The sequence below is a fragment of the Ictidomys tridecemlineatus genome, chromosome 8 (assembly GCF_052094955.1).
Source record: "Ictidomys tridecemlineatus isolate mIctTri1 chromosome 8, mIctTri1.hap1, whole genome shotgun sequence".
NCBI classification, from domain to species: Eukaryota; Metazoa; Chordata; class Mammalia; order Rodentia; family Sciuridae; genus Ictidomys; species Ictidomys tridecemlineatus.
The window spans coordinates 107510178-107531789 of NC_135484.1; the positions used below are offsets into that span (position 1 = coordinate 107510178).

The following is a 21612-nucleotide window of genomic DNA, read 5'->3' on the forward strand; positions in this document are numbered from 1 at the left end:
TGTGGGAGAGGCAGCCCCCTCCTCAGGAAGCCCCAGTCTCAGGGGAGTCAGGCTCTGTTTTCAGGAAGCCCCAGTCTGAATGGGAGAGACCCATTTTTCTTTTTTGGGAACCTCAGTCTGAAGGGAGAAGACATAGTCCAGGCCCTGGAGAGCCCACTACGATGAAAGGAATTTCTCCTACATCTTCCGTTCCCTGGCCCTCGGCAAGACCCCACTCTAAGGGAGAGATCTAGTCCTGCCCTCAGGAACCTTTAATCTCATGGTAGAAAGGGACCTGCCATCCCTGCTGGAGAAGATATGGTTCAGATCTAAGGCACAGAGAGTCACTCAAGATGAAAAATGGGGGCACCAGGAAGGGGTATCTGGAAGGTCATGCAGCCACCGCTGCCTCCACATGGGCAGTACCTAAGAAACAATAAAGAGGGGTTCCCAGGGACAGGGACACTGGCCAAGCAACCTACAGACTACAAAGGGTAGCAATGGTGCTGACCAAGGTCCCAGTCCTGAGCAGAAGGTAAGGTACAGGCAGGCCACCAGGGCTGTTGAAGTCAGGGGTCTGCCCTGGCTACAGGGAGGCCACTGAGGGCCTACATGTCTCAGGTTCTCACAAACACAACCTCACCAAAGATTCAGTGTGTCCCAAGGCCATGCTTTTGCACCTAGGACATCAAGAAAGAATTCCAGAGAGAGGCAGCCATGGGCCGACTTTGGATGAAGAAACTAAGGTCTACTATTGCCCTCCTGAGCCCTGCCTCCAGGCCTGGCTTTTGTGTCTTCAAAGCCTCCGTCGTCACCCTTTCTGGGAGAGAGAACTGAGCTGCCCGCTCTTCCTTAGTTCCCTTGAGACCCGGTCTGGGATGGGGGTATCACCTTTCTTTGCAAGAAGGTAACTTCCCTGACGTGAAGGGATCCTGAGGTACGCTATGAATTCACCGTTAAATGGAAGTTCTGGCTGAGTGGCCCTTCCCAACAGCCTTCCCTGCCAGAGAAGCAAAATGGGAACACTGTTGCCCTGCGGGCATGACCCACTGCTCCCTGGACAGTTAACTTTCTTATAACTTCAGTGTTTCTGCCCGCTGCCCACTCTCAGTTCAGGAGACACTCGGGGTCCCTGGCACCATTTCCTTGGTGGGGTTGAAGTTCTCCTGATACCGAAGGGGACTGTCCTGGAAGACAGCAGGTGGCAGCTGGTGGAATCGGGACACGGGAGGGGTGAGGGGGGACAGGGAACGGGTTCTGGGAGCAGGGAGGGGCGGCCTAATTACGGTGCGTTGGCCCAGTGCCGCGGAGCGCGCGGATGACAGTGGCGGTGGGTAATTAGAGCGCATTAGCCGTGCCCCTGCAATCCTGTAATTTCTCCGCGCGCTCCGGGTGTGTTGTCGGAGGCGAAGCGAGCCGGCTGGGCTGTGAGTCAGACTCTCGGAAGCCCGGGTGGGGACGCAGGGGGCGGTAGAGGCCGCGGAGAAGGGACTCCACCGCGGGAGGCGCTGGCGCCTTCCGCTAGCACGCGAAGTCACCTGTGGCGGGCTCCCAGCCCAGCGCGTCCCATCCGGAGCCCCGCGCGCCGAGGGGCAGGGGGCGTGGCCGGGCCTTTTCCCGCCTCCAGGGGGCGCTCCAGTCGGCCCCTCAGATCCCGGGTCGCGTGGCCCCTTGTGCGCAGGTGGACGGAGAAAGAGTAACAGAAATGCAATCGGCAGGGCAGGGCCCTCCCCAACCCAATCCCTCCAAATCAGAGACCCGCAACACACTAGGACAGCAGGCCCGCGACAGGAGAAAAATGACAGACAGAAGGGGCCGGGATGGAGGGGGGCCGCTCCTTGGGGCCCGAGAACCCAGAAATCAATTCTGGAGAGCGGGGAGGATCCAGCGGGGGGCTGAGGCTGGGAGGGGAGTTTATTTATTAGCCAGATTAGCCGGCATTAATGGGGGAGCGGTGGTGGCCGGCGGCAGCAGGGACATAGCTGGCATAGCTGGCATAGCGGCGGGGCCTCCCGCTGCGCGGGGCTCTGGAGGCTTCAAAGGGGCTTAAAGAGGCCCGTGGTGGCACTGCCACGGCCCCACCGGGGAGGGCGTGGGCGCGGGCGGAGGGGGAGAAGGCGGCCATTGTGCACGGCAGGATTAGGGATCTGGCCTGGAAGGAATTTTAAACTGCTGAGAGCAGGAGTCCCGGGACTCTCCTCCCCTCCCAGGCGCGCCGACATGTTTACCTGCTTTCCCACGTCTGGGGCGGAGGGTCCGACTTCCTCTCTCAGACTTTATTTGCCACATTTGGTAAGTGAAAAGAGAGAACGTCCAGTAAAATGGAATGAAATATTTTAGCATAAGTATATCCCAAGCATTGCATGGGATATACTTATGCTAAAATATTATTTCTTGTTTATCTGCTCTTCAATTTAACTGAATGCCTTTCTTTCCTCTTTCTTTTTCTTTCTGGAAGCCCTAGAGGTATTGAAATGTCTAATTTATCTCCCAAAACAAATTGCTCCTGAAAATCCAATAGAGTTCCTTGAGCACTGGGGTTGCCTCTCTCCCCTCAGACTGGGAGATTCCTGAAACTGGCTGCTGATTTCCATCCTTCAGAATAGCGCTCTGAGGGCATACATGTCTCCTTCATCACACTGGAAGACCAAGGACAGGGGCTGTTTTTCACCCTGTAGATTGGAGTCCACGTGTCAGTGTCTATGTCCTCTTCTCCACCTCAAGAGGTTCCCTGAGACAGGCTCCATGGCTTCCCACCAACAAGTCTGACTTCTGCCCCAGGCTGATGGAGGCCCTGAGCAGCTTCAGGCCTACAGGGGGCGCCAGGGTCCCAGAGGACTGACCTACAGATGGCTGGACCCTGTTTCTTAGGGCCCAGGGCTGCAGTTCTCTGGCCATAGAGAACCTGGAACTTATGGGGTGAGATCCCTGTCCTGTGAGGCTCCTGGCTTGCTCCTGGTCTTTGCTTGAGCAGTTGAAGGCCATGTCTGCCTGGACAAGAAGGCTGTGGGTGACACGTAGGGGAAACTGTGGGTGCTAGGGACCCACGGGTTCTGCTGGGAAGGCAGTTTGGCTCTTGGTACAGAATGACCCTGCTGATCTGTGTCCTCCGGCCTCACCGACTCCCCCGGCCTGGCCCCTGCACCTGCTGTTCTCTTCTGGCCAGAGTGTGCTCTTTTCACCCTGGAGTCTGGCCGGAGTCTCCCAGCCTCTTCAGGAGCCGGGCACTGCTTGTGTCTGGGGTTGGTGGTCATCTGGTGCAAAGATCCTCATCTATTCTCTCCTTCCTCACCAGCCTTGGCAGGGTGGAGGTGGGGGACAAAGAGGAGGTGAAGGTGGCAAAGGGGAAAGATGGTAAGGTGGGAGGCAGAAGGGGAACAGGACTCACCCCTGCCCCTCACCCCTGTCCCCCACCCCCGTTTATCCCTGCAGCCCTCCCCCCAGGCCCCTCATCCCTCAGGGCCTCTGAACTCTTTCCCTGGAAGCTGAGGGAAGCCCTGGAAAAGCCCTTTCCCACGGTCACACCCTCAGCAACTCTACCCCTTCTCCTTTGGCCATGGCTACCCCAGACTGGTCCCCCGTGGAGTGCGCCCACCCCACCACTGAAGGGCTCCCCTCCTTGGCCGGAGCACCAGCTGCAGTCCGTGGCATCATCACCCCACCCCTCAGGCTGCCCAGTCATCAGGTCAGCAATTAGCTACTTCCTCCCAGCCACATGAGGCCACCAAACGTCACGGCCCCTCCTCCTGCTGCTGCCAGCGGGAGTGCTGGGGGTGCCCCTGTCCTTTGTAGTCAGTGCCAAGTCCTGGCCCGACACCCCCTCCCACAACCTACTGAGAGCCGGAGTAATGAGCTGCCATCTAGGGAACGGGAAGCTGAGCGGCTGCCTCCTCCCCTGTGTCACCCCATCCCGTCGCCTGGGTGGGGCCATGCCAGCTCAAGGGCATGGGCCCAGCCTGGGCAGAGCTTGAGACTCAGGTGTCTCTGGCTCCAGTTGCGGGCGGTTTTCGCCAGGCCCTCACCTGGGGCCCGGGAGTCTGTGAGAGAAGGAGCAGTTATCTGGGAAGGGAGAAAAATGGAGTCACTCTTCAGCTGTCCTGACATGCAGCAGGTGGGCACTGCATGAACACCCTCGGGGGCTCTCATGCCTGCACCTAGGCACACTCACAGGTACAAGCTGTGCACTGTCCTTCCCATGGGCGCTCCACCCACATGTGTGCCTGGTGGGAAAGTAAGCCCACGGGGGTGCATCCTCAGGTCAGATGCACATTCTGACCCAGCCGCACTCAGAGGCAGTGAGCTTGCCACACCATTCCAAAACCAGGACCCCTGCAGAGGAACCAGGAGCAGGGAGGGGCCAGGGTCCCCCCAGCACCTCCCACCTAGACCTTCCTGGGGGCAGTTGGGAGCTACACTGCATTTGCAGGTCTGTGTGTGGAGGGTGGCTGGACTGTGGTCTGTGTGGGGTGTGGGGGGAGGCTATTATTTCCAGAGAGAATTAAACACAAATGTGTACTTGTAGGTAGATTGCTCAACTCCTCAAGCCCTCAGTGGTTGCATCTGTGCAATGGGGATTGTAGAATCCCCTTGAACTTGGCTGTGAAGTTGAAATGAGACAACCTGGCTCAGAGCAGTAATGTGCAGGCTGGCATTACTGTTGGGGACCCTCCCAATATCCGGTTGCTTAGTGGTAAGTTTGCCTTAAAGAGCTGCCTGGGGAGATAAGCAGCCCTTGGTCTTGCATTTTACCTGTGTCCTCACCCCTGTCTTTCTTTGATTTCTGGAGTCCAGCCCCAGCCAAGATGCAGGACACAGGTTGAGAGATGTGGCAGGGTGCAGGTGGGAGTGTGATTGGATGCTACTCCCTATTGGCTTGAGGGTGGGGCTCAGGAGGGGCTGGCTACCTGTACCACCCCTACTTGGCTGGCACAACAGGTCACCAGTGTTGGCTTTTAGCCCTGGGAAGGATGACTCAGCCAGAGCCTCCCTGACCAGGCAAATGGGTGCAAGGGATAGGAGCTTGGGTGGAGGGGCCTTCTAGGAATATTCCTGAAAGGGGATCTTGGAACAGGCACTGCTGTGGGGAGCTACCACCCGCACCCCAGCGCAACAAGCACTCCCGCCCTTGTTTTTCTGGAATCAGCCTCTACCGCTGACTGGATTCCCGAGGCAGGGCCCCTGCTTGCCCCCCTCTCTGGTCCCAGGTATGCCACCATCCTGCAATGTCACTTTTCTCAGTTTGACCAGCATCATCTCTGAGCTATGTTCCAAGTTCTGAAGCAGAACACACACACACACACACACACACACACACACACACACACACACATGCACACACACACACACATGCACACACACACATGCACACACACGCACACACACTCAGGACCCCTTGGGCACATTGCATGCACACTCCCAAACATGCAGTCATTACTGTTGTGGGTTGTACACTCCCCACCCCCAAAGATCTGTTGGAGTGATAATCCCCAGTACCTGGGAATGTGACCTTATTTGGAAATAGGTTCTTTGTAGATGTAATCAAGTTAAAAATGAGATCTCACTGGATTGGAGTGGACTCTAAACCCAATGACTGGTGTCCTTTTAAGGAGAAAGATTTGGAGACACAAAGTCAGGGAGACTCACAGGGAAGGTGGACCTGTGGAAAAGTTGCAGAGACTGAGGGGCTGCAGCCACGAGCCAAGAGACACCAAGGACTGCTGGCAGCCACCAGGAGCTAGGACTGAGGAGAAGGACAGAGTCTCCTTCAGTGCCTGAAGGAAACCCACCAATCCTGCCACACCTTGATCTCCGGCTTCTGGCCTCCTTATCTGTGAGAGCCCACATTTCTGTTGTGTTTATGCCATGGGGTGAGTGGTAATTTTTATATCAGCCCTAGAAAACATTCCTCACACACAAGTACACACACTGGATTGCTCCAGGCCTGGGGGTGATATCTGTGGAATTCCCCTTGGGGGCCACTCTGTCTCTATCCTCCTTCCCTTGTCGATGGTCCATCAGATCCAAAAAAAAGAAAGTAATTTTTTTTTTTTGGTACTAGGGATTGAACCCAGAGGACTTTACCACTGAGACACATCCCCAGCCTTTTTAATTTTCTTTCTTTTTAATTTTGAGACAGGGTCTCACTAAGTTGCTTAGGTCCTTGCTAAGTTGCTGAGGCTGGCCTTGAATTTGCTCTCCTCCTGCCTCAGCCTCCCGAGTTGCTGGGATCCCAGGTGTGCACCACTACGCCTGGCTAACACTTAGTAATTTTAAAATCCCTTTTTATCTTCCCAGATTTTTTGAGCAGACATCTCCCTCGAAATCTACTCTTAAAGCTGTGTTGTCATGTTTCTGTACAGCAAAAGATAAGTATGAAGAATGCTTCAGCTTTCATCATATTAGTCAAAAATAGGAAAATCCCAAGTGTCCGTCGATGGCAGAATAGATTCATAAATGCTGGTCCATCCACTCAAGGGAATGCTGCTCAGCAGTGGAAGAGGAGGGAGGGTGACATGAGCAACACGGATGAGCTCAGGGACAGCGTTGAGCAGCATGAGGCAGGCACAAAAGGGGACATACCCACGATCCACTTAGAATAGAATAGGTAACACAGAACTATGGGGGTAAAAGGAATCCCAGGGGATGGAATTGACTGACCAGCTCAGGAAGCCTCTGAGAGCGCTGGAGGAATCCTGTGTTGGATTTTGGTACATAGGTGGATACATCATAAAAATCCACTCCACTGCGCCCTTAAGTTTTGCTCAGCTTGATGGAGAAATCTGATACCTCCCTAAGAAATAAAAATGAAAACCTGGGGAAGTCAAGGACTAAAAACCACTGGGCAGTGTTTTCTGGGGGCATTTGCAACTCAAGTCTGACTCCTTGGATCAGGGAGAGGCTCAGTCCCTGGGTCCAAACTTGTGGCACCGTTCAGTGGATGGGAGGAAACGCCACTCTTCAGCAGAGACTGGCTGGATACACATGTGCACGCACACCTCCTACACGACAGGGTGCAGGCTTCAGTGGGTATGTCCTTCGGGTCCTACGAAGCCAGGCCTGAGGCTGCTGAATTCCCTCAGGCCAACAGATAGGTGGCAGGTATCTGCCACAGGGACATTGTTTTTGGTACCAGGGATTGAACCCAGGGGCTCTTAACCGCTGAGCCACCCCCCCCCTTTAAATATTTTATTTAGAGACAGGGTCTCACTGAGTTGCTTAGGGCCTCACTAATTTGCTGAGGCTGGCTTTGAACTTGGGATCCTCCTGCCTCAGCCTCCTGAGCTGCTGGGATTACAGACATGTGCCACTGCACCTGGCTTGGTGACAGCGACCTTGCTTTTCCCACTCTCTCCATATCCCTGGAGTGAACTGCCTGACACGGGTGTTATAGGGCCTGTCATGTCCCCATTTTGCACTAGTGTCCCCAGGCCTGGGCCTGTCCTATGGCTGACTTTCCTATGTTGACTATTGAAGTCCAGCCTGGGGCTGCCAGAGAGATTAGGGATGTCAGCAGCTTGACCCTCTGGGGGCCGCTCTTTGGGGTGGGAATAGGACACAAGCAGGACCCAGCTGCAACCCGCTTCCCCACTTAACCACCAAATGCAGTGGTTTCTTTCTGAAAACAAAATCAAAAGCCCAGCTGAAAAAGAACAGTGACCTCCTACTCAGTTTTTCCCATCCAGCAGGCGTGCACCAAGCACTTTGAGGTCTGTGGCCTGTTACCATTTCACAGACAGGAAAACGGAGGCTTCGAGGAACTGAGTAAAACCTCAGGGTCACACAGGAAATTCAGCAGGGGGTGAGTGCACGCTGGCTCCATCAGACTGGGGCTCTCTGGGAGCATGGCTGTCTCCCCCTGGGGTGTGGAGGAATTTCTCTATAGGAGAGGATTAGAGGAGGAGCTGACCTTGAATGTGTCCTTCATAGCCATCTCACTGATCTCCTGCAGTGGCCAGGAGGGGGCTGCTGGCCCTGGCTGCCCCTGCTCCTTATTACCTTAAGGTTAACCCTAAGCTGAGCCCAGGGCTCACCTCATAGGTAGGCGAGCCACAGTTAGGGACCATGGTTCTGGGGACAGGGAGGTGGAGGGAAGCGTAGGAACCAAAGAAGCCATCCTTTTGGTGACTCTGCTGGAATCAGTGGGGGGAGACTCTTGCTCAGGGTCACCCAGCTGAGCCACGCCATACCCACACTGAGCACACGTGGTCTGGACCCTGCCTCTTCCCAGGAGGATAGTCTGAGTGAAAGGCACAGTTTGAGGACATATGGAAGGGACAGAGTGCAGGGTGGCCCCAGCAAAGCTCGGGACCAGGTGCTTCTTTCTCTGCCCGCGCCTTACCAGCAGGAGCTGGGTCATATGATGGGGGCGAGGTGGCAGGTGTAATGGGAGATGACAGCCTCCAGGCCAGCCCCTCCACCCTATTAAGTCTGTGCCCCTAGCTTCACTTACCCCACCCTCGGGACAGGGGTCCTGCACTGCGGGCCAAGGAGTCATCCCTGCCGCCCAACCCCAATGTTCTGGGAAAGGGGCAGGGGCCTAATGAGGTCAGGGCTAGCGGGTGGGGGAACTGAGGAAGTGCATTTACGCTTGGGGTGCTAATGAGCTGCAGAGGAGGTGCTGGGAGGGCTTTAGCACCCTCACACTCTGCCGTCCCCTCCCGCCTCCCACGCACCACCTAGGGCCTCACAAGGGCACATGGAGAGTGTGCTCACTGGCAGCTGAGACTCGGGTCTAACTCCCAGCAAAACTTGCACCAGACAGCCTTGGGGGGTTCTTGGGAATCCAACGTCATCCTTAGAACCTCTCAGGAGCTCACATCTGCACACCCCACAGTGAGTGCTGGCATCCATGTGGCTTGCACCCCTGTGCCCCCACAGGCACCCACCCACCAGCTTGCCATGTCCCCTAAGGCGATGTTTGAAGCAGAGGAGCCCTGGAGCTTCAGGGGATGTGGAGTGCATTCTGGGAGTCCAGGGCCTTTGCACCCCCTACCTAGATCTAAAGGCACAGTCCCCGGGATCCCTGCTGGTGGGACTCACCACCCCTGGGGGGCAGGAGCCCCCGGAAGCCCTGCCTCTCCCCGGGGGTGAGGGCGGGGCAGGCCCAGGGTTTATTAATAAACTCGCTCCTGACTGGAAAGGCCTCTGCAGAAGCCTCCACCTCAAGCCAATCAGAGCAGAACTTTCCAGGAATGTCCCCCCCAAGCAAGCCTGCCTCTGACTCCAGGATTATTTCCCACCCCTGACTTCATCCCCTTGGTGTGTGTGGCTCCCGCCAGGCTCCACTGGCTCTGCGGGCAGGCCTGCTGTCACCTGGCAGCTGACATCTACCTTGGCCACCGCCCAGAGAAGGTCATGCCGCACACGGGTGGTAGGGCCAGGATTAGATCTGCTTCCTCTGTCGTCCAGGCCTGCTCCTCCTCGCCACGCACACAGAGGCCACTGTGGGGACAGGCGATGCCCTGGACCTCACCCCCATGGGAGGAAGCTGAGAACCCTGGCCCTGAAGGCAGAGCGCCTGGCTCACTCAGCTTTCTGCTGCTTCCTTGTGACCTTGTGACCTCAAACAAGCAGGATTTGACTAATTTGTGGCTCAATGTCATCGTCTGTAAAATGAGGGTAAAAATGGTCACCCGAAGAAAGACAGCCGCAGGATTAAGAGTATGTGATGCTGGCGGGGTGGTCCAGGGCTGCCGAGAGAGTGGGAAGTGAATGGTGTTCTGGCCTCTGTCACTAATTCCTGTCTCATCTTCATCACCACTGCCACTGTCACTACCTCCTCCAGCCCTGACCTCACTCCCAGCCCCATCACATCACTCCCTCCCCAACCAGCCTTCCCCTAGGACGAGCTGTTATCACTGTTCAATCATCCCAAGAACACTGTTCCCCTGCTGGGTTCAAGGTCATGTGAGTGACCCTTTGGAGATGAGTTCTGCACCAGCTACAGTTACTGTCATCATTATTATCATCAGTCCCCCTCCTGCCTGTGTTTGGCACAGAACTTTGTCCTGCCAATGGATGAAAACACCAATGGATACACTCCAACTTTCCAACAAGAGCATTTTGCAGGGAAGGAGGGTGACTCTGGCCTTCTCCTGGATGGCATCCTTGCTTGCCAGGTGAGAGGTGGGTGGGAAGGACGCTGCAGGGAAGTCAGATGTCACTGATGTCACTTGCTGAGCACCTGTGGGAGGGTTACTTCCCTACCTCTGTGGAGTGACTCGGCCTCACTCTCCCCATCTGTCAAATGGATCACTGTGCCGGCCACCATGAGGCTAGCAGAACTGTTGGTCAATAATCTTGAACTCAAGCACCACAGAGATGTCCGGGCAGGGCTCAGGGCCAGTGTAGCCTTTGGGCTTCCGCCCTCTGGGGCAGACAATGGACAGTTTTGGCCCAGCCCGCTCCTCAGAGTCAGCAGGGAAGATGCTGGGTGGTAGGAAGTTCTCAAAAAAGTCCAGCACCCTGGACAAGTTCCAGGGGCAGCATTAGTAATGATTAAGCCAGACTAGGCCCAGCTTGGCCTGGCCCAGAGAGTGCACTGGAGTCTGAGTTGGACTCCCAGGGCAGGGCTGAGGGCCAAGGGGAGGACAGCCGAGGGCCCCCACCCACCCATGGGCTCAGGGAGGCCGCTCTGTACTGGGCTCCACGTGCACGGCGATCTCACCCATGAGGCAGGGATGGGACAGCTGGGACATGGTAAGACGGGGTGGCCCGGGAGGCCCACAGGCTTCCCTGGGGTCTGGGGTCCTTAGCACATGGACATCTATGCAGCTGCAACTGTCCGAGGATCCCCCGTCCTCCTCCTATGGCGCCCTGGCCATGAACTCCCGGGGAATAAACAGGGCCTCCGCCGACCGACTGCTGTGTACTCCTGGCCCCTGCAGTGTAAACTCCGGGACGTATTTATGTTGTCTGGGCCTGGTCCGGGTCCCCTGCCCAGCTCACAAGGGTCACACACCATGACAGATGTCACACGTGCAAGGCATCTGGGTTCCTCCCCACAGTGGGGGGACAGGGGAGGGAAGGGGGGTTGATAGGGGACAGGGACCAGAGCCAGCTGGAGCTGTGGTGTCTGAGGTGGGGGGTCAGAGCTGAAGAAGTGGCAAAGTGCCTTCACCCAGCCTTCACTGTCCCCTGTTCCTAGAACTGGAGGCAAGTCTCCTAGGAGATCCCTGGCCCAGCCAGTGACCTGGGTCACTCTGAAGCCTTCCAGGGCCAATACTGGTCCCGGACTCCAGGGTCACGGGGCCTAGGGCTCTGCCCAACCCGCAGACAGCCTGAGAGTTGGCCCTCCAGACCTTTCTTTGATCTGCCTTTCTATTACCCCCACGGGCACCATGCCAAGTCTCTGGCACATATTATCTCATTTAAGCTGATGCCTGCCTGCGGGGGGTAGGGGTGGGGGTGAGCGAGGCTGGAAGTGACCAGGCTGGGGTTCGAACCTGAATCTGTGGACACCACAGCGCTACTCTATAGAGAGCCATGTCTGTGGGCGGGATGCCACAGTCGGCCCTGGGACCCAGGTCCTGTCAACTCTCTTCCCACCCCGTCAGAAACAGGGTGGTGGAGATGCGGCCCTGTCCTCGGGAGCCCCAGGCTGAGGGGGAGCCCTAGACCTTGAGCAGTCACTGACCACACCACTGGGGAGGCAGGTGGAGCCAGAGGTCTTTGCAGAGCTGAGGGAGGGACTGGCGGCCCCCTGAGGGAGGAGGACTTGGCCAAAGTGGTGGGCAGCCTTGGGTGGCCCTGGAGACGGGAGCTGAGTCCCTACACTGTCCTGATAAGGAAACAAGGCTCATCTCTGCTCCCCCCGGGGCCCCCCTCTCCCAACTGCCATCCTGGCCCTGCCCACCGTGCCCGGGAGGGGCCCGAGGCACACAGCCGTGTGACAGGCATGCCACCGGGCACTGAGCACGTCCCCAGGAATGACACCCAGGGAAGGCTATTTTTGTCCGGGAAGTCTCCTGCTCCTGCTGCTCACCCCAAAATAACCAGGCTGCAGGGAACTGCAAATCGTGGGCTGCCCCAGCCTCATGGGGCGCTGCGGCCCCCGGTGACCAACTTCCTCCTCAGTCCCCTCATTGTGGAGCCCCCACCCCTGGGCCGCCTCCTCTCTCAGACTGGGGCTCCCCGAGGGCAGAGGCTGTCTCCCTGGGTTAGGAGGCCCTGGGGTGACGGGGCTGTGTCCCCCCTCTAGTGAAGACAGTGCCTCAGAGCATTCGGGTCCCCGTGCCAGGTGGCCTTTCCCTCTTCCAGGCTGTCAGGAAGGGTGCCCTGGCAGGAAACCAGATCTCCCTCCCTCCGCGGGCACAAGTGCGTCTCGCCGGTGGGCTCCCGCAGGGCCTGGCTGTGCTGGCAGGACCCGGATGTCCTGCTGCAGGCCACACGGCCCCTGGTGGGAGGGTTCACATGTCCCAGCACCAGCCAGCCACCTGCTACCTCCTGCCTCCCAAAAATAGAGGCTGGCCTTCTCCCGTTACGGGCTGCACACCCCACTGCCCTTGTCCCCAGCTTGGGGCTCTGCCTCCTCCCTCCCCTCCTTGGTGGGGGGTGTTGAGGGGATCGACCGTCAGCCTCGCCTGCCTTCAAAGCTGGAGTCTGCATGTGACCCAAGAAAATGGCCCTGTTTGAGGGCTGGACGTGAAATGGGATGCTCCTCGTAAGGAACCCGTGTCCTTGTCCTGTTCGGAGGGCACTGTTCCCCTCGGCCTTGCTCATTCCCCAGCATCCAGTACCCTCCCTTGCCATGGAGTGGCAGGTGGAGTGAGTGTGTAGCTGCTGACCCAAGTGACGTCATTAACCTCTGCTTATTGAAAGCTGAGAAACTGAGACGGAGAGTTTGGGAATATACCCGCACACACGCACGCCAGCTTCCCCACCATCCATTTCACAAGCTGCTGCTTTTAACTGAGCACTTACTATGTCCAAACTGTGCTGGTTCTCCCCACTCATTCTCATGTTCAAGACTCAAAATATCTTCTTAACAGGGTTATAGTTGTCCTATTCAACAGTAGAGAGAGTGAAGCCCAGACAGGTTGAATACTCCCCTAAGGTCACACAGCAAGAAAAAGAAAGAGTTGGTATTCAAACCCAGATTGGAACAATGTTTATCTTTTTCTTTTTTTTTAAATATACATGTTTTTAGTTGTGGTTGAACACAATCCCTTGATTTTATTTATTGATTTTTATGTGGTGCTGAGGATTGAACCCCAGTGCCTTGCCCATGCTAGGTGAGCGCTCTACCACTGAGCCACAACCCCAGCTCCCTCCCCCGTTTTTCTTTCTAAAAGATTTTGTGATGAGAAAATTAAAACATTCAAACAAATACTGGGGATGGCACAGTGAATCTGTGGGTACCCGTTGCCAAGACAGAGCCACGAACATTTTGCCAGATTTTTGTGCTCAAGTGTTTTATGACCTGTCACTCACTCCTGGTCACTTCATCATGAATCTCTAACAAAACCAAACCCCGGACTTTCTACGTGATCCAGCACGTCATTCTCACACCGAACCCCACATTTCCTACTATCCTCTAACACGGAGCTCGCGTTCAACTCCCCCAGATTGTCCCCGCACATCGAGGGATTTGGGGTAGATCTGCGCTCTGCCTTCTCTTCCCCTTGATGGAAGAAAGGTTTCTAGAAAGGAGAGTTACAGGGACCCCAGGGGACATGGTAGGTGACTAAAACTGTGGGGAGACCCACAAGGGCCCCTCATCTCCTAGGATGGGGACCATGGAGAGACGGGCGTGGGGACCTGAGAGGCCAGGGCCTGGGAGAGGGAGCTTCAGCAAGGATTCTCAGGATCTGACCCTCCCGCCGGGTCAGGGCTGTCCCCCCTGCCGGGTCAGGGCTGTCCCCTGGGCTTGCGATCCCCTCCATAGGGCCCAAACAGGACCAGGGAGAGGTCAGCTTATCGCCCACCCCCAGCCCGTCCCTCACCCCGTGGACCTGTCTTTCAGTCACCCTCAGTGTCTGGGGCGTGGGAAGGCCACCCCAGGTCACTCATGCATGGAGAGGAATGTGCCTCAGCAGAACTTTGGAAGAGGCTGAGTCACCACAAGTGACAATAAAGGGCTCTGCTTGCCAGTGGCCACTTAGGCCAGGGGTCTCTAAGCTCCCTTCCTGCCCCATGTCTGCTCTGCCCTCCCTTCTTGTGAACCGGAGGAACAATGACCAGGGCAAGAGAAGGCCCAGGTGTCCCCTCAGTCTTCTGGCCTGGGCGGGGAGTGGGGCCCTCAAGGCCGAGTCAGGCCGACCCCAAGGCCGTGGCTGGGACTCCCTGCCCAGATGGGGCCGAGAGAAGAGCCCAGGATGGAAGCGTCCAAAGGATGCGGCTGTGTCCTGCCCTCAGGAGCCCCAGGCTGAGGGCAGATGAGGCCCCTTCCTCAGAGAGCCCACAGTAAGGGACAGTTCCTCCATTCAGCTTCACTTACTACCAAGGCCATCTTGAGACTGGGGAGAGGAGGACAGGAATGGCCAAAGTCCCCTCATTCACCCTCTCCAGATCTGGGGCAGATTTCTGTCCTGTGAGAGCCAGGATGAGGTGAGTTCCTGTCCACTCTGACATTGTATCACATGAGCTGCTGCCTGGAGCCTCTTTTAGCCCTTCCTTCCTTCCTTCCTTCCTTCCTTCCTTCCTTCCTTCCTTCCTTCCTTCCTTCCTTCCTTCCTTCCTCCCTCCCTCTTTCTTCCTCCCTCCCTTCCTTCCTTCCTTCCTTCCTTCCTTCCTTCCTTCCTTCCTTCCTTCCTTCCTTCCTTCCTTCCTTCCTTCCTTCCTTCCTTTCTTTCTTTCTTTCTTTCTTTCTTTCTTTCTTTCTTTCTTTCTTCTGAGCTCAGGGGCACTTGACCACTGAGCCACACCCCCAGCCCTATTTGTATTTTATTTAGAGTCAGGGCCTCACCCAGTTGCTTAGCGCCTCACTTTTGCTGAGGCTGGCTTGGAACTCACCATCCTCCTGCCTCAGCCTCCCCAGCCGCTGGGATTACAGGTATGCACCACTGTGCCCGGCATCTTGGAGATTTTTGTGAAAGAGTGGAGCTCCATGGCTGGCACACTCTGGGGCTTGGCATTGGCAGCCATTTGGTTACTCACAGAGCGTATTCCCATCCATGACATCAGCTAAACTCACCACAGCCACGTGCCACGGTACACCCCATTTTACAGACAAGGAAATTGAGACTCAGAAACTTGAGAGGAGGCCCCAAGCCCAGCAGCTAACGAACGGTGGAGATCCACTTCTAGTTGGTGTCAAATTTTGCTTTCTCTTCAGGAGCCCTCCTCGTCTCACCTTGTACAGGACCCATGAGTGACAGGCCCTGGGCAGCGTGAAGATTGGGTGTAGTTTCTGGAGGCCTGAGGCCCAGGGTCTTTGGGAAGATGCTCTGGGGGGTTTGTGGGGAGACACCAGGGAGTCATGGAAGCGGGAAGGAAGTTACTAGCCACCCTGGGCAGGGGACAGGGCCCTCCTGGAGGAACAAAAGAATCACCCTCAGCAAGGAACCACCGCCCTGGGGCCAGGCGGGCTCTGCGGACTCGGGCAGGCCCCGCGCACCATAGCAGGGTCTTCAGACGCCAACAGGATTCATGTCAGGCCCCACAATGGCAAAGAGAGGAACCCCACAGAGGGGACGCACTTGGAGAACTTTCCACTTGCTTTGCTAGGTGCGGCAGGAGTTTGGGGTCTGCAGTGGCTCTGTCCTTGGGGGGCAGTCCCACCCAGCCCTGCTCCTCTCTCCCCACAGTGCTCAGCTCTCCCAGGCCCTCCCCTCAGCAGGCTGCAGATGGATCAGGGCAGAGGACCATGACCAGGGCGTCCCTGGGTGGCAGCCTCCCCTGGGAGGAGGAGGCCTGGCCAGGAACGGGGTAGCTCTGCATCAGGTAGGCTCGGGCCAGCCGGGCCTTGGCCGGCCCAGGGGCCCCTCTGAGCTCCAGAATGTCTGGGCGCTTCCTGCTCAGCCTTGGCTGCGGGGGGCAGGGGCGGTGGCCGCAGCAAAGTTTTCCAAATGGAAAATGACGAAATCTTTCTGGAAAGCGGAGTTTCCCAGGCTTTGGTGGGTTCAGCTGACGAGGGGAAACCTGAGCCCTGCGGGCAGCAGGGGGGTCCAGCAGCAGGGGATCAGAGGCGCCTGTCCGTGGCAGAGCCCCGGGAAGCCATTCCAGCACTGTGGAGGGCCTGCTGTCTCTGGGCATCCAGTGAGGCAGAGGAACTGGTGGCAGAGTTGGCTTTGGTCATGGTCCCCTATTGTCCAGCCCCAACCCAGCAGCCAGAGTGGTGTTATGACAACAAAGTCAGTTCTGTCCTCCTCAGCTCACATATCACTCAGTCAAGGCCAAAGCCAAGCCTTACTATGATCTGTGATCCCCACCCACTTATCACCCTATCCCTCCCTCACTCCACTCTAGCCTCCTTATTCTACAGATGTGCCAGGCTCACTTCTCTGCCTCAGGGCCTTTGCACTGTTGTTTTCTTAGCTGAATGTTCTTACCCCAATACTCACATGGCTCACCCCCTGGTCCCTCTAGGTCTTTGTTCAAATATTACCTTCTTAGCGAGGCCTTTCTTGACCACTCTATTTAACATTGCAACCAGATCTCCCACCCCACTCCAGCACTACCCTGCTTTGCTTTTCTCCAAATTTCTTACAACCTTCTGGTATATTCCTAGTGCATCAAATGATGTTCCCTCACACTCTGGGATGCCGCTCTAACTCCTGGGACCTCTAAGTGCAACTGTAGTGGGTTGCAGAGTACCTGCTCTCATGCCCTCCCTCCAAATTCATGTCCACCTGGAACCCCCCCATGTGACCTCATATGGAAGTAGGGTCTTTGCAGGTATAATGAAGGATCTTGAGATGAGGTCATCCTGGATTTAGGGTGGGCTCTAAATCCAATGGGTAACATCTGTATAAGAGGGAAAGACAGAGAGACGCAGGGACGAAGGCCACCTAAAGATTTCAGCAATGGAGCCTCAAGCTAAAGCAGCCCAGAGGCTGCTAAGGCAGGCAAGATCCCCTCTAGAGCCCGGCAGTGGGTGTGGTCCTGCCAACACCTTGAACCTCGACTTCTGGCCCCCAGGACTGGGGGAATAAATTTCTGTTAAGCCACCAAGTACGCAGCGACTTGTGACTCGGCCACTATGGGAGCTCCTACCCGAATCTATAATCTACTCACGGATTCCATTATTGTCTCAAACACCCTGACCCCTCAGCTTCGAGCTCTGAGAGAGCAGGGATTTTTGGTTACTCTGTTCACCTGTCAGGAGCCTGGTGACTAGCACAGTGCCTGGCCTCTCGCAGGTGCTGCGGAAGCCTTTGGTGGATGGCTGAGGGAAGAAGTTAGAGGACAGTGGGGTATAGGAGGCCGCTCTTTGGGGGAACCCACCTGGCTGTCAGCCTGCGAAGTCCAGCTCCCCATGTCAGGAACTCGGCATCCATGCAGGGAACCATCTAGAAGAAGAGGTGAGGGAGACCTGGGTCCCCTGGCATGGGCCCCAGGACAGGAGGCCTCTGTTCACCATGGAGACTCGGTAGAGCCTGCCATGTGCCACGGGGTCCTCTCTCAGCCTCAGCCCCAGCAGGAGACTTTGTAGGACAGGCCTCTGCACTCTGTGGGCACCCTCTGCCACATCCCCCAGCCAGCCCGCCCATCCCCAGACCAACCTCAGAGGCCTCAACAGTTGATACAAACAGGGCTTGACCCAGCTGTAGGCCAGGCTCCAGGTCATCTGTGAAGAGGCTGGGAGGATGGTTGTTTGAGTGCTGACCAGAAAGCCCCAGGGGCAGGGGTGGTCCCCCATCAGTCTCTAAGTCCCCAGGCCTCTATCAGGCAGCCTGGCTCTCTCCTGACTTTCCTGAGCTCTTCAGTGGAGGGTTAATGATGAGCGTCTTTGCTACCCTCACCATCAAGAGACAGGGTCTGTTTTCTCTCCCCTGGAGTCTGACTTGGTCTTGCGACTTCCTTTCACCAAAAACAAACAACAACAACAACAACAAAAAAAAAAAAAAAACAAAAAAAACGCAGTGGAAGTGATACTGTGTGGGTTCCAGGCCCACCTCTTAGGAGGCCTGGTGGCGTTCCCTGTTCCCTCCCGTCCTCTCCTCCTCTCCCTGGCCGCCATGTCATAAGGAAGTCCAGGCTATTCTGCTGCCAAAGTAGCCCCTGGAGGATCAGGTGGGGGAGAAGAGCAGCCTCAGAGTTGAGAGAGAGGCTGCCTGAGACCTCCCAGATGGAGGCAGCTGATGAAGTGGCTGAACCCCAGGGGGGTCTTGGAGGACAGCTGGGACAACTGCCAGAATTGGGAGGAGTTAGGATCCCGTTGTTTCCGAGGTGCTGGGTTGGGGAGCGGTTGGTTTTGCAGCCATAGAGAGCTGGCAGGCTGTGGATCAGAGGCTTTGTGACTCCAGCCATGGCAGGGCTTACAGGATTTCCAGAAGCTCAGTGAGGACCTGGTTCCCCAGGGATATAGAGGGACACACATCTCAGACTCGGTGGTCACAGGTCTTGAGCTGGAAGGACCTCACCAGTTCTAGAATTCTGAACATCAAGGGAGGCTGCGTCCAGCCCCTTTTTAGCTCCTGTCCGCAGCCCCTTGGATGAGGAGGCTGTCCCTCAGACTTCCCAGTCTTTGGTCACCCTCCCCTCCTGTGCAGGCCTCCAGACCTGGGCAGGCAGGGAGAGCCCACAGAGATGTCTGGGGTGACTGGCAGTCCCCTCTCTGTGTGTGTCCCTGGCCAAGGCCAGCTGGCTGGAGAGGCTGCTGGTGAAACGTCCTGTTCCAGACACTGCCCAGAGATGGCAGGAGATGCCATGACAACCGAGGGCAGCTGGGCCCAGCCAGTGGAGGCCACGGTGGGGGGAGGGAGGCTTCGGTCTTGCTCTGGAATGGTCTGGTGCTTGGCCTCCTCTGAGGATAGAGAAGTCTATGTGTCATCCATACTGGAGGGGACAATGCCAATCTGACCTCCACTGGAGAGGGCAGCAGCCTCCCCAGGCCAGCTGGCTCTGTTTCCCTGGGCTGTGTTGTCTGAAGAGGTGGGGAGGCCCGACAGTGGGGGTCTGAGCCTGACGCCATGATGCCATTCTGGGAACTGGCGGGGGGAGGCACTGGGAGGGCTTCCTCACTGTGACCTGTGTCCTCAGGGCAGGAGGAGTGTTTGACAGGGGTCTGGGTAGTGACAGACATAACCCTAGAGGTCCCTTTGGACCCCCAGGATTTCCCTCTAAGAAGCATACACCTGTGGCGCACGCGAGTGTGTCTGTGTGTGACCGAGGTCCTCCTGATTATGCTGACTTACTTGGGCTCTGAGGACACAGGCCCTCGGCTCCTCCAGGAGCCTTCTGGGTCACTGTGGGAAACAGCTCTGGCCTTCCAGAAAGAGGTCCACCCGTGACTCCCTTCCCTGTCTGGGAGCCAGCCCCCTAGGGAGGTCATGGCTGTGCCCTGGGCTGGGCAGGGCAGCTGAGTCCCGGAGAGGGAGCTGTGCATCCCTCACCTTCATTTCAGTGGGACGCTGTTCCTGTGACCTTGAGCGAGTCTCTGTCCACTCCCCAGGCTCTGCTGTGCTGGCACTCTCAGGGCCTCCCTCCGGCTCCCATCTTCCTCCCCTGTCTCAGGTGCTCTCAGGAACCCCTCCTGCCTCCCTGTCCCTGTTTGTCTATCAGGAATTATGGAGGGCAGTTGTGAAGATGAATGAGGAGATGGGATGGTGGAATGGAGAGAGCATCTGAGGGCTGGAGCAGAAGGCCACAGCTGAGAAAGAACTGTGTACCATGGGCCCTCCATATCTGACCCTCCATATCTGGCCCTCCATATCTGGCCCTCCATATCTGTGCATTCAAGCACAGTGGATTGTAAGCCCACGAGGTCCTGTGACCAGTCCCCCATGGATACTGAGGGATGCCTTCCTGCTAAGGCCTCAGGTGGTGGGCTGCCTGTCCACCCTGTGTACCGTTTCTGTGCATCACATGCCAGTCCACTGCCCCTGCCACCTGAGTCCACGGGAGGCGCATGTTCACCTGGCCCATGTGGCAGGGCAGCTGGACGAAGCCTGACGGTGGTGCGGGCGACCCTGGGTAAACATCCCTCCTCTGCCGCAGCGTGGACGGGATGGTCCTCCCTTGTGCTGAGGACAATGGCTACCTTGTGTAAACGAGAAGGAAAAGTGGGTACTTGTAATTGCTGATCTGGGCTGAGCCCCAAACAGGCTTGAAAAGGGCCAGACAACAGCCAGTGCCAATGTCTGGGGGTAGGCGGGTGGGCAGGAGAGCCCCGGGGGGTGCAGCGCGGCCCAGGAAGAGACGTGGAGACCCCGAGAAGGGAGAAAGTGGAGGAGCCCAGTGAGCTGCCTGAGAAATGAAGTGAGGCCGGCTGGGCAGGAAATCAGAGAGGGGAGAGGCCTCTGCGGGGGCTGGGAACAGTGGCTCTTCGCGGAGGGGTCTGGCTGCAGTTCCAGGCGGAGCGGGCTTTGCTTCCTTCCGGCCCCAGGCCCCCTGGCTAGGAAAGCGCTCTAAGAGAGGAGCCAGACTGTTCCTTGAGCTGGGCACCGCAGAGCAGAGCGCCGAGGCCTAGCCGCGCACTCAGATCTGCACACACTGATGTGCAAGCTCTGAGCTTTCTCTGATTCTAAGGAAATATTTTTTCAGACCCCAAAAAGCTGACCCTGCAAGATGCTGCTGATAGCCTCGTGAGGGCACAAAGATGGGGGCCTACACCGGGCACCTAGGTCCACATTCAGCCAGTGCCACAGAGACCAGCTCCGTAAAGGCTTCCTGGGAATTGCCAAGGTGCCCTGGGATGGCACCTGTGTAGAGCCTCCTGCTGCCTTCACCAGGCTTCTCTGACATCCTGTGGGTGGACACCGGGGAATGGCCTAGCACCCTCAGATGTGTGCACCCCAGCAGTGAGGCCCACGGAGGGCCTTTGCCTAGTGAGAGATACGGAAGCCAGTAAATAATCTGAGATATTCCATAAGGTTCTTAAGAAGACTTGCAAAGTCAGCCACAGTCACCCAAGGGGGTGACTAACTTGACCACAGCCTTGTGTTAGCCCCCTCCCCTGTTCCACCCCTTTCCTGCCTTGTTCCTCACCCCCACCTCCCTAGGATCACTCCCCAAGTCAGCTACTGGCCTCTGAACCCAAAGCCCATGCAGGCTCCACTTCTAGGAGGAACCAGAGAGGCATCCGTTCTGGAAAATTCTAAATCTTGGAGGCAGGGGTAGAGAGGGAGTATTGAGAGGAATTGAGAGGAAACCCCCTCCGCCTCTCCCCCAAGAGTGCTGTTTTGAAGCATGGCTCTTGGCTGGCCCCTTCCTTGCGCAGAAACCCATGATAAGGACACTCTGGTATTTGCCCCACTGCCTGTGGACTCTGCTACGTGAGCTCCAGCACTTTCTGGACCCCAGCGTCTGGGGCTGTGCCTCGAGGTTGGCCTTTCCAGTAATTAGCCATCACTGGGATTTCACACCAGCAGCTGGTGGGAGGATCCCTCCCCACAGGCCTTGCCCTGGGGGAAGGATAGGCCTGGCCAGGCCTCTGTGCCTGAGTTCAGGAGGCAGGGCCTGGCCTCTTCCATCTGGTTTGTGCCTTCTGCAGCCCACCTCCCAGAATGTTCCCCTCAGAGCTCCTGCAGG

The 21612-nt window shown here is 57.0% G+C and overlaps 2 long non-coding RNA genes across 6 annotated transcripts in view; both read left to right on the forward strand.

Moving 5' to 3' along the window:
* Positions 1-21612, forward strand: part of LOC120889044 (uncharacterized) — a 91829-nt gene that overhangs the window by 65310 nt on the left and 4907 nt on the right. The gene's annotated exons all lie outside the window — the stretch shown is intronic.
* On the forward strand, positions 1956-10836 carry LOC144366195 (uncharacterized). 5 transcript variants are annotated; one of them, XR_013425142.1, is made up of 5 exons: positions 1956-2271; positions 4502-4669; positions 5051-5183; positions 5586-5846; positions 6274-10836. It is a non-coding gene; the product is annotated as an uncharacterized LOC144366195 (long non-coding RNA). The 5 variants fall into 5 exon arrangements; XR_013425143.1 differs by lacking the exon at positions 5051-5183 and having other exon boundaries at positions 1960-2271; positions 6274-7777; positions 8659-10836; XR_013425139.1 differs by lacking the exon at positions 5051-5183 and having other exon boundaries at positions 1967-2271.